The 14392-nt window shown below is 40.0% G+C and overlaps 1 pseudogene; it reads left to right on the top strand.

The window, feature by feature from the left end:
• LOC137280851 (uncharacterized) overlaps positions 1–14392 on the top strand; it is a 539924-nt pseudogene that overhangs the window by 497857 nt on the left and 27675 nt on the right.

Here is a 14392-nt window from a genome sequence, read left to right as displayed (position 1 = left end):
GATGTCCTCAGCAAGCCCTGCTTGTCGTAAGAGAATAGTAAGAAGATTGGGTGACAATCATGGCCTGAATATATAACATAACGGAACTTGCAACACAACACTGAACAAATGCTGCATCAGAACCAAAAATCAAAGAGGATTTTGTGTCTCATTGACAGAATCTCGGCCATATCGTGACTGAAAACACGTTAGAGATTCTTGTCATATAAAGTCAAGGTATGAAACTCCCGTAGACAAATGATAGTAAACCCAGCTAGATAATCATGGACACAAATACAAACCTAGCATGTAAATCTGTAGACAAACAGTAAGTGTCAGGCTTTAGATGTAATTCACGATACTAAGAACCCTGATATAAGACGGACCCGTGAAGGTCCTTCAGCAAGACTTGCCATAGAGGACCGGGTGGTCAGGCTCGCTGACTTGGTTGACATCGGTTCCCAAATGCGCAGATCGGTGCTCATGTTGTTGATCACTGGATTGTCTGGTTACAGACCGCCGCCATATAGCTGGAATATATAAACTCACTCACTCACTGATATGAGACGGCAATGTTTTAAATGGAGCTCACCAGCCTCCCCATATAAACTGTCAACTGGCGAGCTTCTTAGGACCGGGATAGAATTGGTCTTTAGAAAGTCACGCGTGTAAGAGACGACTAAAGGGACCGGGTGGTCACGCTCGTGGATGTGGTTGACACATTTCATCCGACCTGCGTAGATCGATGTTCATGCCATTACTCACTGGATTGTCTCTCCAGACTCACGTATATACAGAGATACATTGTGTAGAGCTGGAATATTGCTGCGTGTGGTGTTAAACAACAGAAACTTCAAACAGATATAAAATATAAATTTAAACAAAATCGAACTGCGTCTAGCATGTTTGCATCCGATGCGTCTGGAAATACTGTACAGCTGTTACCGTAAAATCGTTGCTGTAGTCTTCCATACTGAAAGGTTGATCAAACAACAATAGACAAGATTCGCATGACGCACTCTGAAATCATTAAAGAAAGAGCATATTAATTTATATGGAAGCATGGTAAGTGTAGAGAGCAGACGTGTTAAGGCTGGAACTAATAGGGTATTACTCGATAGAAAAACTGATTACTGGAAAGTTGATGGAATCTCTTATGTCTCATTGCTGTCAATAAAACATCTCGTTAGACGACAACAGTCCCCTAAAAAATCACAACCATCTTTTGCAGTGTTTTCAATTCTCACCAACACTGAGGAGATGTCTAGGGACCTCAACTTTCAATCATGTAAAGCTAGAGTTACCTCTATGCACTGTGTTAGACCCGAAGAAACTGAATGAAAAGAATTATGTATTGTGCCATATCTCTTGAGAATGAAAAACATACATATTAAGACACTTTCCTTTGCTTGCATGAATACAAGTGTTGTGTGTTATGACTTAAGACGTGTTGAGATAGTCAGCACTTTTGTTTTCATTTCTGAAGAACATAAAGATTCAATAGAAAAGGAACGCTGAGTGTTGGAAAGCTGACGTACGTAGCCAGTACGTTCGTTTACATCTCTAGATAACTAACACACATGCATTCTAGAGAAAAGCTGAGTGTTAGAAAGATGACGTCTCATGCCTCACTGATGTCAATAAACCATCTTGTAAGATCACAGCTGCTGGGTTTGTGTGTCTCCTTCTCCGCACTGTTTCAGATGCCTAAAGGTTGACGGAAAAGGATAATATATTGTACCACATATCTGGAGTACAAAAAGCATAGGGGACCTTGGTCTGTTCAGGATCATGAACATTTTCGTTACTTTCATTAATATATGAAGTGTCATGGCATAAGGCGTGTTGACATAATGGACAGTTTTGCTGTCGTCTCTAGACATTTTATCCACGATGCTACACGGAGACTCCCTTGTCAAACCTCCTCAATAACACAATAGCTCAACTTTGAAACTTATTCAGCAGCTTTGTATTGATTCATATTTCCTGTAATCGATTAAGATTGGAAACGTTTGTTTGGTAGTTGTTCGACGCCGCACTCTTCAACGTGAAAGCCATATGGCTGCGGTCTGTATTCGATTGAGTCTGGACCAGACAATCCATTGAGCAACATCATCAGCATTAATCCACGCAACAGGGTTACTATGACATGAGGGTCAATCAAATTAGTGAAGCTGACCACTTGATCTTGTTCGTCGCATCTTGCAACAAAAAAGCATGGACCAATTCTAACCCGGATTGCTGAAGACCCAATTCTAACCTGGACTGCTGACGACCAATTCTTACTCGGACTGCTGACGACCAATTCTAACCCGGATTGCTGAAGACCCAATTCTAACCTGGACTGCTGACGACCAATTCTTACTCGGACTGCTGACGACCAATTCTTACTCGGACTGCTGAAGACCCAATTCTAACCCGGATTGCTGAAGACCCAATTCTAACCCGGATTGCTGAAGACCCGTTTCCGAATTGTTCCATGCAGTCTGACTTGCTATGCCTGAAAGCTTTTAGCCCACAAACTAGTTCCCTACCCAGAAATTTCAATATAGACACGGCTTTCATCATAAAGCTGCTAATGTGACCATTTACAAAATTACCGAATGAAAATTCACCAGTCAGTCAGGCCAGTAAATGGACATTCACTGGTCCGTCTGAACTTGCCACAGACGTGTGAGCCAGTGGCTACTTCGCACACTAATCCTGGGCCGGATGGCTGAAGACTGGATCTTGAGGGGTGATTACGATAATTACATAGCAAGGTATTACACAGATGCTGCCAAGCATGAGAGTGCAAAAATCATTTCCGTCATTTCCGACAACCGTCGTTAGCCAAAAGCGGAAAGAAAGTTGTGCTTTTACAGTAACACTCGCCTTGTGTATGTTGCTAAGCCCACATCTAAATTATCAACAGAGCTGTTCAGAGCAGTCAGATAGACTGGGTATGTTATTGTAGTACGCATAAGAGAGTTGACTTGTTTATGACTAACCCATGAGCGTGCAGTATTTATTGAACCTAACGAAGACGATTTTATCCTAGCCAGGGGCAAGCGCAAAGACGGATGTCGCAATGCTTTTTTGCTCTGAACTGCTCTGTTAGTTTTCATCATACAATATTTAGCTTGTTAGCTGTTTACCTCCAGACTCATGAATATCCTAATTGTATGATTGCAGTCTGGAAATAATCGAGTGGAAACTATTGTAAATATTTTGAAACTTTTCAGGGAAGCATGCTGAGGACATTTTAAAATCTAACACTCTTAGCAAATGTTTGTTTGGGATTTTCATTCCGTTCTTCCACGCTCAGAAATATTTTAGCTATGTGGTGGAGTAGTATTCCGGGTGGGGGTACGGGTTCAGTCCCCTCTAAGGTATGCTACAGGGTTAATCCCAGTCTTACAGGTATTAAATTAGATACGACAATGATGGCAGATAGGTTCTGTGTCTTTTTTTAGTCAGTTACGTTCATTGAGATAATCTTTTTTCCTAACGTTTTTAAGACCACGGGCACCCATGAACGGCCACCTCCTCGTGGTGGGTGCTGGGTAACGCCAAGAGCCGTTCAAACCCCCATGTGGACCCGGGTCAACTAGGTCCATAGCACCCCATTGCTGGTTGCAAGGAGCACCCGAATTGGGCAACCTGTTTGCCGTGGGTTGCGTCCCGTGTCGGTGGAGGACGGTAGTCTGGTGGTTGAGGGCAGTAGGAGCCTCAACCATGTTCCTGTTGCTCAACACACCACTTTGGGCCTTATTTCACCTAGACGGGTGGTAGATTCGGCCCGATTCTATCAATCGGCTGGTCACGCCAAGCCCTGTGTATGGACTTGTACGTTACTCCACAAATTTAATTTGAAAATGTTTAACATTTGGACTTGGTACATTTATTCATATCAAATGTCAATGATTTGTAATATGATGTTTTGCTCTTTGCCTAGAGTCATGTCAGAAGGCGGTGGCTCATAGGCCAATCTGGTGGATTAGCTATTTATAAGTTTTCTGCTGGAGTATATCATCCGAGTATCCTTGGTGCTGCAAGTTGGAGACCCACTTGTTTTTAGCATTGTCCTTGTGATACTCCGTGGTGGGTGGGGAGCTCGGATGATGAACCTTAAAACACTAACTATGGCTTACGAAACCCCCATGACCAAGAAAAAACGTCCTCTTGACATGGATCCTGATGTTAATGAACAAAGACCGTCCACATCTATTGACTATTGGCCACGTTTTGTAGTACTTGAGACTGTTGACAAGACTCCTTTGAAGCTGAACCCTTTTGCTGTTTCAAAAGGCGTACAAGGCATAGCAGGAGATGTTAAAAATGTTAGACGTTTGCGTACAATTCACTTCTTATTGAATGTAGTAAGAGACAACAGGCAAATAACCTCCTGTCAACTAAATCTTTTGTTGGCATTCCCGTATCAGTCTCTGCCCACCGAACGCTTAACACCAGCAAAGGCATAGTGAGAGACCGAGACCGCCTTTTTGCTGATATGCTGGAAATTGATATTGCCTCAGAGATGAAGGAACAAGGTGTGTTGTATGTAAAACGTTTCACTACCCGTAAACACAATGAGATCCAACAAACAAACACCTATTTGTTTTCTTTCTCTACTCCGACTGCTCCTAAATCGATAAAGGCTGGTTACTGTCATATCAAAGTGGAAACATATATTCCGAATCCACTGAGATGTTTCATGTGTCATAAGTATGGGCATGGCGTCAATACTTGCACATTGTCTGTTGTGTGTGCTCACTGTGGTGAGAAGACACACACAACAGAAGATTGTGACAGTAGTTATAAGAAATGCACTAACTGTTCAGGAGACCGTTCCTCTTATTCAAAAGAGTGTCCAATATGGAAGCAGCAGATGGAGATCAACAAACTGAAATTTACTCAAAATATTAGTTTTTCAGAAGCAAAACAGCTTGTCCAGAGATCTGAATTAACAGAAACATATGCTTCAAAAACTAAGACATTATCTGAGGCGACGAATAAAGCCACCAGATCAACTTCAGGCTGTCAAACAGATTTGACGTGGGTGAACACTGATTCCCCACAGACTTTTGCACCTGCAATATCTACACAAACTGCTGAGCCACTTCCTGGCACGTCTCAAAATTAGCCAGAGCCAGATCGTGATCAAAATTTGTCATCTCAGTCTACCACAAGGTCTCAATTGTTGTGTAACATGCAACAAACTGCTAAAGGCAAAGGTAAGCATAAGCCGGATTCTTCCCAAAAACAAAGTGGCAGACCCCAAAAAGGGTCCGAAAATAAGATTAAACTTTACAACAAACATGGATCACTTGAAGACATGGACGTGTCCGAAAATTGTCCATTTTAGGGCACACAGCTTGTCGCCCACCAAAAAGGTACGGGGTAGATCCCCAATAACATAGTTTACTCTCACAATATTGTACAGTGGAATTGCAGAGGACTAAGGCATAATTATAATGAGTTACAGTTATTGGTCCAGGATTGTACGCCGCCAGCAGTCTGTCTGCAGGAGGCTTATTTAAAGCAGACAGATCTTTTTGAGCTACGTCATTTCAATGCTTATAATTGTTTCTCACCTCCGGGTGACAGGGCCACTGGAGGATCTTCAATCCTAGTCAAACAGAATGTTATCCATAGCCCAATTACACTCACTACTAATCTTCAAGCAGTTGCCGTCCGACTCACTTTACATGTTACCCTTACATTATGTTCTTTGTATGTCTCACCGTCTACAGCTCTTCAGAAGACTGACCTTCAAACCCTATACGATCAACTCCCCAAACCGTGTATTATTATGGGAGATTTGAATGGCCATAACCCACTCTGGGGCGGTACAACTACGAATACTAAAGGTAAACTATTAGAAGAGTTCTTTTCAGATAACGATTTATGCTTATATAATGATGGCTCAAACACATATTTACACCCTGGTACAGGAACTTATTCTGCTCTCGACTTGTCACTTACAAATTCAGAACTACTAAATGAATTTGAATGGTCAGTCCACAATGACCTCTGTGGAAGTGACCATTTTCCTACTATACTAAAATCTGTAACTCCATCTGATGTTCCTCCATCATCAAGGCAGAATTTTAAAAAGGCTAACTGGGCTATATATGAAACACTGTGTGCTGAAAAACTTAAACCCGAACGGTTTATTGACGTTCCTGATGCTATTAAATGCTTTTCTGATGCATTGAATTCTATAGCTGATGAGTGTATACCAACGTCCTCTGCAGTTCCACATATTCGAAAACCATGGTTCAACGATGACTGCAAACAATCTTGGAAGGCAAGGAAAGAAGCAGAACATTATTTCCGTCGCCATCCTATTGTGCATAATTTAAATAAATTTAAAATTTTAAATGCTAAAGCACGGCGTACTTTTAAACAGAACAAACGCCAATCTTGGCAAAATTATGTATCTAAAATAAATTCTCGGACACCCATGTCCAAGGTATGGAACATGGTCCAAAAAATTAAAGGTAAAGGCACTAAATCTACTGTCCATCATTTTAAACATGGAGATCAGTTACGTATGGATAAATCAGATATTGCAAATAAACTGGGCGAAACCTTTGCTAAACACTCTTCCTCTTCTAATTATTTACCTAAATTCCAGCAGTATCAAAAACAACAAGAAAAGAAAACTATTAATTTCAATTCTGATAATGGGGAAGATTATAATGAAACCTTTTCTATTCATGAACTCCATACTGCCCTTGATCAAGCTCATGACACTACTACAGGAGCTGATAACATACATTATCAGCTCCTGAAGCACTTACCAGAATCCTGCCTAGAAACTCTCCTAAATATTTTTGATGATATTTGGACATCGGGTAACTTTCCTCCGTCATGGCGTGACGCCATAGTAGTACCAATACCTAAACCTGGACGTGATCATTCGGATCCATCCAATTATCGTCCGATTTCATTAACTAGCTGTGTGTGCAAGACCATGGAACGCATGATAAATAATCGACTTGTTTGGTACTTGGAAACAAATAACCTTATCACAGGTATACAGTGTGGTTTCCGTAAAAACAGAAGTACTGTTGATCACCTCGTGCGACTGGAATCATTTGTTAAAAACGCACTAATTAATAAACAACACGCTGTGTCTATATTTTTTTATCTTGAAAAAGCATATGACACTACTTGGCATTTTAAGAGATTTACATGACTTCGGATTGCGAGGTCGTTTGCCTGAATTTATAGCCAAGTTTTTAAATAACAGACAATTCCAGGTCCGCGTGGGTTCTACCCTGTCTGATCATTACAATCAGGATCAGGGTGTTCCACAAGGCGGTATTTTGTCTGTCACTCTTTTTAGCATCAAGATCAACACTTTATCTAAAGCTTTAAACGATTCAATTGATGGATCGTTATTTGTGGATGATTTTAATATTTCTTGTCGTGGTAAAAATATACATACCATTGAACGACAATTACAGTTGTGTTTAAACAAAATAGATAAATGGTGTCTTGAAAACGGCTTTAAATTTTCTAAATCGAAAACTAACTGCATACATTTTTGTCGTAAATACAAACCACATAAAGACCCTGAACTGTCTCTAGATGGGACGTCCATTAAAGTTGTGAAGGAAGCAAAGTTCTTAGGTCTAATCTTTGATTCACATTTAACGTTTTTACCACATATTAAATCACTTAAAACTAAATGCCTGAAAGCACTTGACTTGTTGAAAGTGGTTTCAAATTCTAAATGGGGAGGGGATCAAGCTACCCTTCTCCATCTATATCGATCTCTCGTGCGTTCTAAACTTGATTATGGTTCCATCGTCTATGGTGGAACTTGCAAAAGCAGCTGAAAGCTATTAGATTCAGTCCATCATCAAGGTCTAAGACTTTGTCTTGGCTCCTTTAGAACTTCACCTGTTGACAGCCTGTATGTCGAGGTTGATGAACCATCTCTAGAGCAGCGACGTATAAAATTAGCTTTACAATATGTAACAAAACTATATTCAAATGAGTCAAACCCTGCATATAACTGTGTTTTCAAGTCCCTGTATGAGGATTTATACAATAAGAAATCTTCTCTTGTTCCGCCTCTTGGTTTAAGAATAAAACCACTTATAGCTCCTTCCCGTCTTCTTTCTTCTCCTCCTTGGCAGTTGGTTAGGCCACAAGTTGACCCAACATTAACGAAATTTAAAAAATTAGAAACTAATGAATTACAGTATAAACAAGAATATCATCAACTGAAACATAAATATAGCAATTACAAATCCTTATTGACAGATGGGTTCAAGGACGGTGGCGCTGTGGCTTGTGCCACTGTCATTGGATCCAGAACAATATCTTCTAGATTACCAGACAATAGTTCTATTTTTACAGCAGAAGCTAACGCCATATTAACAGCTCTTAAATATATTCAAAGACACCCGAAACGTAAACAGTATATAATATATTCCGACTCTCTTTCTTGTCTTCAGGCTATAAAAAATATTTCTTGTAAACATCCACTTTTAATTGAAATTATTGAACTGTATAATACTCTTGCTACTGGCCAATACGACATCGTCTTTTGTTGGTTACCCAGCCACGTCGGCATTTCTGGGAATGTGATGGCCGATCTTGCTGCCAAAGCAGCACTCAACAAATCTGTGACACCACTTCTTCTTCCATATTCAGATTACAAAGCTTGCATTAGAACATATATCCGTGATCTGATGCAGAAGAAGTGGGACACTCAAGTAGGTATCAATAAATTACATGAAATAAAACCGTATATTGGCTACACCTACTTGGGTTGCCAGTGCAGATTTGAGGAGGTCATCATGCGACGATGTCGCATTGGCCACACAAGATATACATATAAATATTTGCTCAAAGGTGAAGATCCTCCGTTTTGTATCCCTTGTGATGGAAGAATCACAGTGAAGCATATCCATACAAGGGAACAGTATTTTAATTCAAGAACTCTGAAGGATCTTTTTAATAACACAAGCTCTCATTTAATCATTGCATTTTTAAAAGAATTAGATTTATTGACTGAATTGTAAATAGATAAATATTTTATTATTGGAAGTTTAAATTCATAACTGTGCTTGTTAGTGGCTGTATCTTCAAAGGGGGTTGAAGTACTGTAAAACCATTGTCCTCCCGAGAGGGTACGTAAGTCCACAAACATTCAAAGTAAATTCAAACTTTCCACGTTTTTAATCGTAGCATAAGTGTCTTCTTATTTGCATGGCTAGATTTCCCACATTGCTGACGGCTGAGGGGATGATGTAAATCCAGCTAGGGTCCATGCAGGTAGCAAAGGTACTGTGAGTCCCCATGGTCCTTAGTATGGTGATCTACCTTCAGTTGTTAGCGATCTATAGCCCATTTTTATCTTGTATTGTCCTCTATAGACAAATTGTTTTAGGTATAGTTACTAGTTTTATATTCTCATCTGTGATATTCCAGTTGTTTTACTGTCCTTCGTTGACAGGTTTTATAATAGATATATATTTCATTTCAGTATTAAATGTTCTCGTCACGATATGGCTGAGATATTGCCGATGTGACATTAAATATTAACTCACTCACTCACTTTAAGACCACGCCTGCTCTGTAGGATTTGCACAATCCGTAGTGACATTTCACTCCAGTACCACATACGGAACATGAGTAGTTCACCATGCCCCTTTGGACAGACATCATGTGTGTGCTGCAATACTTGGTCTTGCATGGTCTGTCACACGTCTTAGCTTTTCCCTAGTGTACGTATTTGCAACGATTCGGAGCGGATCTCACCTTTGTTGAATGCTATCACAGTCCATCAATTAGACAAACGTTTATCTAAGTGCGATCAGCTCCATATCATTGAAAAAACTCCTTTGCGAACAATACATATTCCATAGGCCTTTTTGTAGTGACATGTCATTACGGATGGTGCAGGTCCCAAGGAACAGACATGATCTGAAACTAAATTATTTACAATAAGAAACTAAACATCCAGAACAATTCTTTTTTTAAAAAATGGGTGAACACGCCGGGTCGTTCTGCCATCATTGTTGCATCTAATTTCATACCTATTGGCCTGAAATTAACTCTGTAACATACCCTAGAGGGGACTTTACTCGTACCACCACCCTATAAACTACTGATGAGGGTCTATAAATAATCAAGGTTTGGCCAGACAATCCAGTGATCAACATCATTAGCATCAATCCGTGCAGTAGGTGTAGTGACACATATGTCCACCAAGTCAGCCAGCCTTGCCAGCTAACATTACAGTGTGTAAATCATAAAATGCTGAACAAATGATCGTCACGAGTGATTATAATCAGACACAGTTATCCCTGAAACATAAGACTGAATTGTGATTGATATCAACATTGTTCATACGGTCTATCCAGTACCTTGTCCTATTTGTAACAGGGTCTAGTGATGATGTTGGTGTTTCTCTGCTATCAGTCATATATTGAACGATTGCGTTGCAGAGTACAACTTCTGGTAGATAATATGTACGTTATCAACACCTTTTCACAATTTACCATTTCTTGACTATTTGTTACAAGGAAGTAGGGCAAAGAATGGAAGAGTCAGGTGTGCGAGAAAGGGAGGAGACGGCACGGGTCAAAGAATCAATAACTTTGTCAACGCTTGTGCACGTGCTCCTCGCACACCTGGCTGTCCCTCTCTCTGCATTCGTATCTCGTAACAAACAGTGAACTATGTGAATATTTTAATGATAGTTTGTAGAAGAAACTATTTTGCTATATTTAGGGCATAACTTCTGCAAAAAGCTCACAGAGTCGGTCCGATGTTTTGATTATGAGTCATAGAGTATGCCCTGTTTATTAGGTTTGGGGTTATAGTGCAATTAGTCGATCCGTCTTGAACCAGGCGGACTTTAATATCCGGGTTAAAATTCGTCTTCAGCAAACTAGGGTTATTGTAAGAGCCAACTAACTGAATCGGGTGGTCAGGATCACTGACTGAGTTGACACAGGTATCCCAGCTGCGTGGACCGATGCCACTGATACCATACATTGGATAGTCTGGTCCAGGCTCGTTTATAAACACACCGCAGTCTTGTAGCTGGAAAGCTTCATTAAACAACAAACAAACAAACAAATACATTTACATCTTCATTCCTAATAAAACATGTAGTGTCATTGGGTTACTTGAATTAACTGTGAATGTTCATTTACTAAACGAAACAATGACATTATACATTAAAGGGCTACAAGAGAATGTTACTTCAAACCAATAAACCAAAAAACCCAAGGAATCGGTGTGATGCTTGTAGGTACGCTAATTGTTGTGTTTAGGCGTAACCAAGGAAAATGGTTTCTTTCCACATACGCCAAATTGTTTTCTCATACAGGAGACACTTTAACTCGGTTAAACATTCGTAAACATTCAAATTGTTGTCAATTTTGTAATGTCAAGAGAGAGACCTTTTCATGTTTGTATTTCCCCTACATTATTAAGGTTTTTTTGCCCATTGGGAAATCAGGTTGAATCATTTGCTGTAATAACTGTCACGAATTTCTATTTTCCTGAATTAGAAAATAAACATGATTTATGATCAAGGGAGAATATTCTTGTCCACGGGTGAGACGTAATTTAATGTTATTTATTTTATCTTCTTTCGTACATATCCATGGAAATAACATCTTGACTTATCTACAGATAGATGTTTGTACGAATCTGACCAAAGCGCTGAAAAGTCTCCTGCAAATGACGCTCCAAGAAGTTAAATGAGGTTTTCATATTTTTTTCAAAATTGAGGTTTTGCGAAGTTCAAGATATACACCCATCCTGATTTTAGTCAATAACTAAAGTAAAGATTCCATTCTAAGAGTCGAAATACTTACAGAACAACAATTTTCAAACAATCCTGAAACTAACACGTGGTGCGATGACCATGTGAACAGCGTATATTCCTACTGGACATGTCTTGTAGTGGTGGTGTTCTGATTAACTGAAATAATCGAAGATTGGTCGCAGTGACTAAATGTACAAGCAATCGATCACATTTTCTCATGATCGAACACGAGCGATTTTGGAACTGCTGTTTTAGTCCTTGGAACACTAGAACGTATCTTCGAAGTTGTCAGTTTCTGGAAACGTGTATAATTCTTAGAAAACTCAATTCACTCACTGAAAAAACCCGACTAAATATTTCTTGAAGACTCCCGGAAGTTTATGTTCATGATATATTGCTCATGAGTTTAAAGAAGTACGTTGCATCATGTTGTACATATCTGCAATAACAACCTGGATAGGAAAATCTGAAAACTTATGCTATTCATTTTTTATGGTTGTTCTTTTGTGATGAAGTAATCGCCAATTGCGAAGTTTCAACCATTTCCCACCACTATTGTCTTTGTTAAGTGCTACATCGCTGTACAACTTGCAGTGACAACGTGTAGCATAAAAGTTCTAGTAACAGCACTGATCCCAACGACGCTGGTACCTGTGTCGCATGCAACTCGTATATCGCGAGATTCCAATGTACGACTCGACAACATGGGTTCGTTCAATGGAAAAGAAGCGGTGGGTTTAATGACAGTTCACGCGTAACAGTCACCAAAAATGAAGAAATCTTTGTCGAGAGTTTTAGGGGGAACTTTGCTTTTTAGAGAGCTTGACTTCCAAGGTCAGTGAAGACTTTTCTCCGTATGGACGAGTCAAATTTTGACATTTTGTTTCATTCACGATATGGCTGAAATATTTTCAATGCGACTTTAAATCTAAACTCACTCACACACCGAGGTGGACACAGATCTGAGCGATTTGATCTGAGGAGAACTTGCGCCTTGTAGAAAGTAGACCAATCCTATGTCTTCCAACTTAGCAGCGACTAGTTGTATGAAATTTCAAATTCTTACGACTTTGTTATTCTCACGTATCAACTGTCTTGCATGCTGCACGTTGTTACTGCAAGTCGCACCATGAGAACGCACCATGCGTAATTATATAAGCTTTACGAATTACCCGTGAAGAGACCCGTGAAGATCCCGGGGTATAATAGGCCTTCACCAACCCATGCTTGCTATAAAAGGCGACTATTCATGTCGTAAGATTCGATTAACGGGATCGGGTGGTAAGGCTCGCTGACTTGATTGACACATGTCATCAGTTCCCAATGGCGCAGATCGATGCTCATGTTGTTGACCACGGGATTTTCCGGGCCAGACACGATTATTTACAGACCACCCCCATATAGCTGGGATATTGCTGAGTGCAATGTCATTCACTCACTACCCGTGAAGATCATGGGTAGCTATGGTTTTCAGTAACCCAGACTTGGAATAGGCGATTAACGGGATGAAGGTGGTTGACATAACTGACACATGTCATCGCATGAATGCTGAGTGCTGCGTGAAAGAACAAACCAGCCAGTCCTAAACCATTCACTATTAATTGTGGCTGGAACGCACCATGGTAAACTATTCTGTTTGTATTATTCTTAAAGTAAAGGAAAGACATTTTGTGAATGGTACAAGTACAGCTGTTCTCATACAGTACTGAGCTCATATAACACACCTTTTGCATATTTAATGTACTGTTTCTGCCTCATGCTGGTGTCGAGGACGATGACAAAAGCATATTATATATAATCAGTATAAATAGACAGCTCCATCACAATAAGTGGTGTCCATATCAAGGCGATGGCGATGGCGATGGCAATGCCAAGATAATATTACACATACTCAATATAGATGACAGTAACTGTTAACCATACCAGTTCCAAGTGAACATGATACATAATCAATATAGGACCCGTAAAGATCCGGGTTAGATGTGATCTTCAGTAATCCATGCTTGTCGTATGAGAATACTAACGAGGTTGGGCGGTCAGGCTCAGTGACTTGGTTGACTCACAGAGATTACCAAACCAGTTGAATGGTATCTGACAGAGGCGAGCACAATACTCTGTTTTACGCACCATACAATCGCATCATTTTGTGGTAGAATAGATTCAAATTTTATATTTTCTCTTCGTAGCTGCGCAGTAATGTACAACATAACGTTTATAAATGAGAGACGTCTCTTACCTTCCTTATCACCACTCATCCCCAAGGTGATCCTCCACAAAAAATGTTTCTGCCACATGTTCGCGTCACCAAGGTAGTAGTGAAACTGCAAACCAGACAAAATCACTAAAAATGGATTAAACACTCGATAAAGGTGCCATGTAAATATGGGGGATTTTGATTCTTGCAAGCATTAACATATTTGTGAGTTTCACGACATCGTTATCGTTTGGTGGTTGTCGTCATCGGCAGATTGTTGTCGATATCGCTACACACTGGGGATCTGTACTTGTGTACCAATTTACGTTCAATGTTCTTCCGTCGACCGGAGCCAAAATTATTGAGTGTGTGTAGTAAGATGCAACCTGTATGCTTGCATGTGACATTGCTGAGGCGATGTTCACTCTCAA

Source organism: Haliotis asinina, chromosome 4 (genome assembly GCF_037392515.1).
Source record: "Haliotis asinina isolate JCU_RB_2024 chromosome 4, JCU_Hal_asi_v2, whole genome shotgun sequence".
In the NCBI taxonomy this organism is placed as follows: Eukaryota; Metazoa; Mollusca; class Gastropoda; order Lepetellida; family Haliotidae; genus Haliotis; species Haliotis asinina.
Note: the sequence above shows the minus strand (reverse complement) of the source record. Positions and strands in the feature narration are given on the sequence as shown.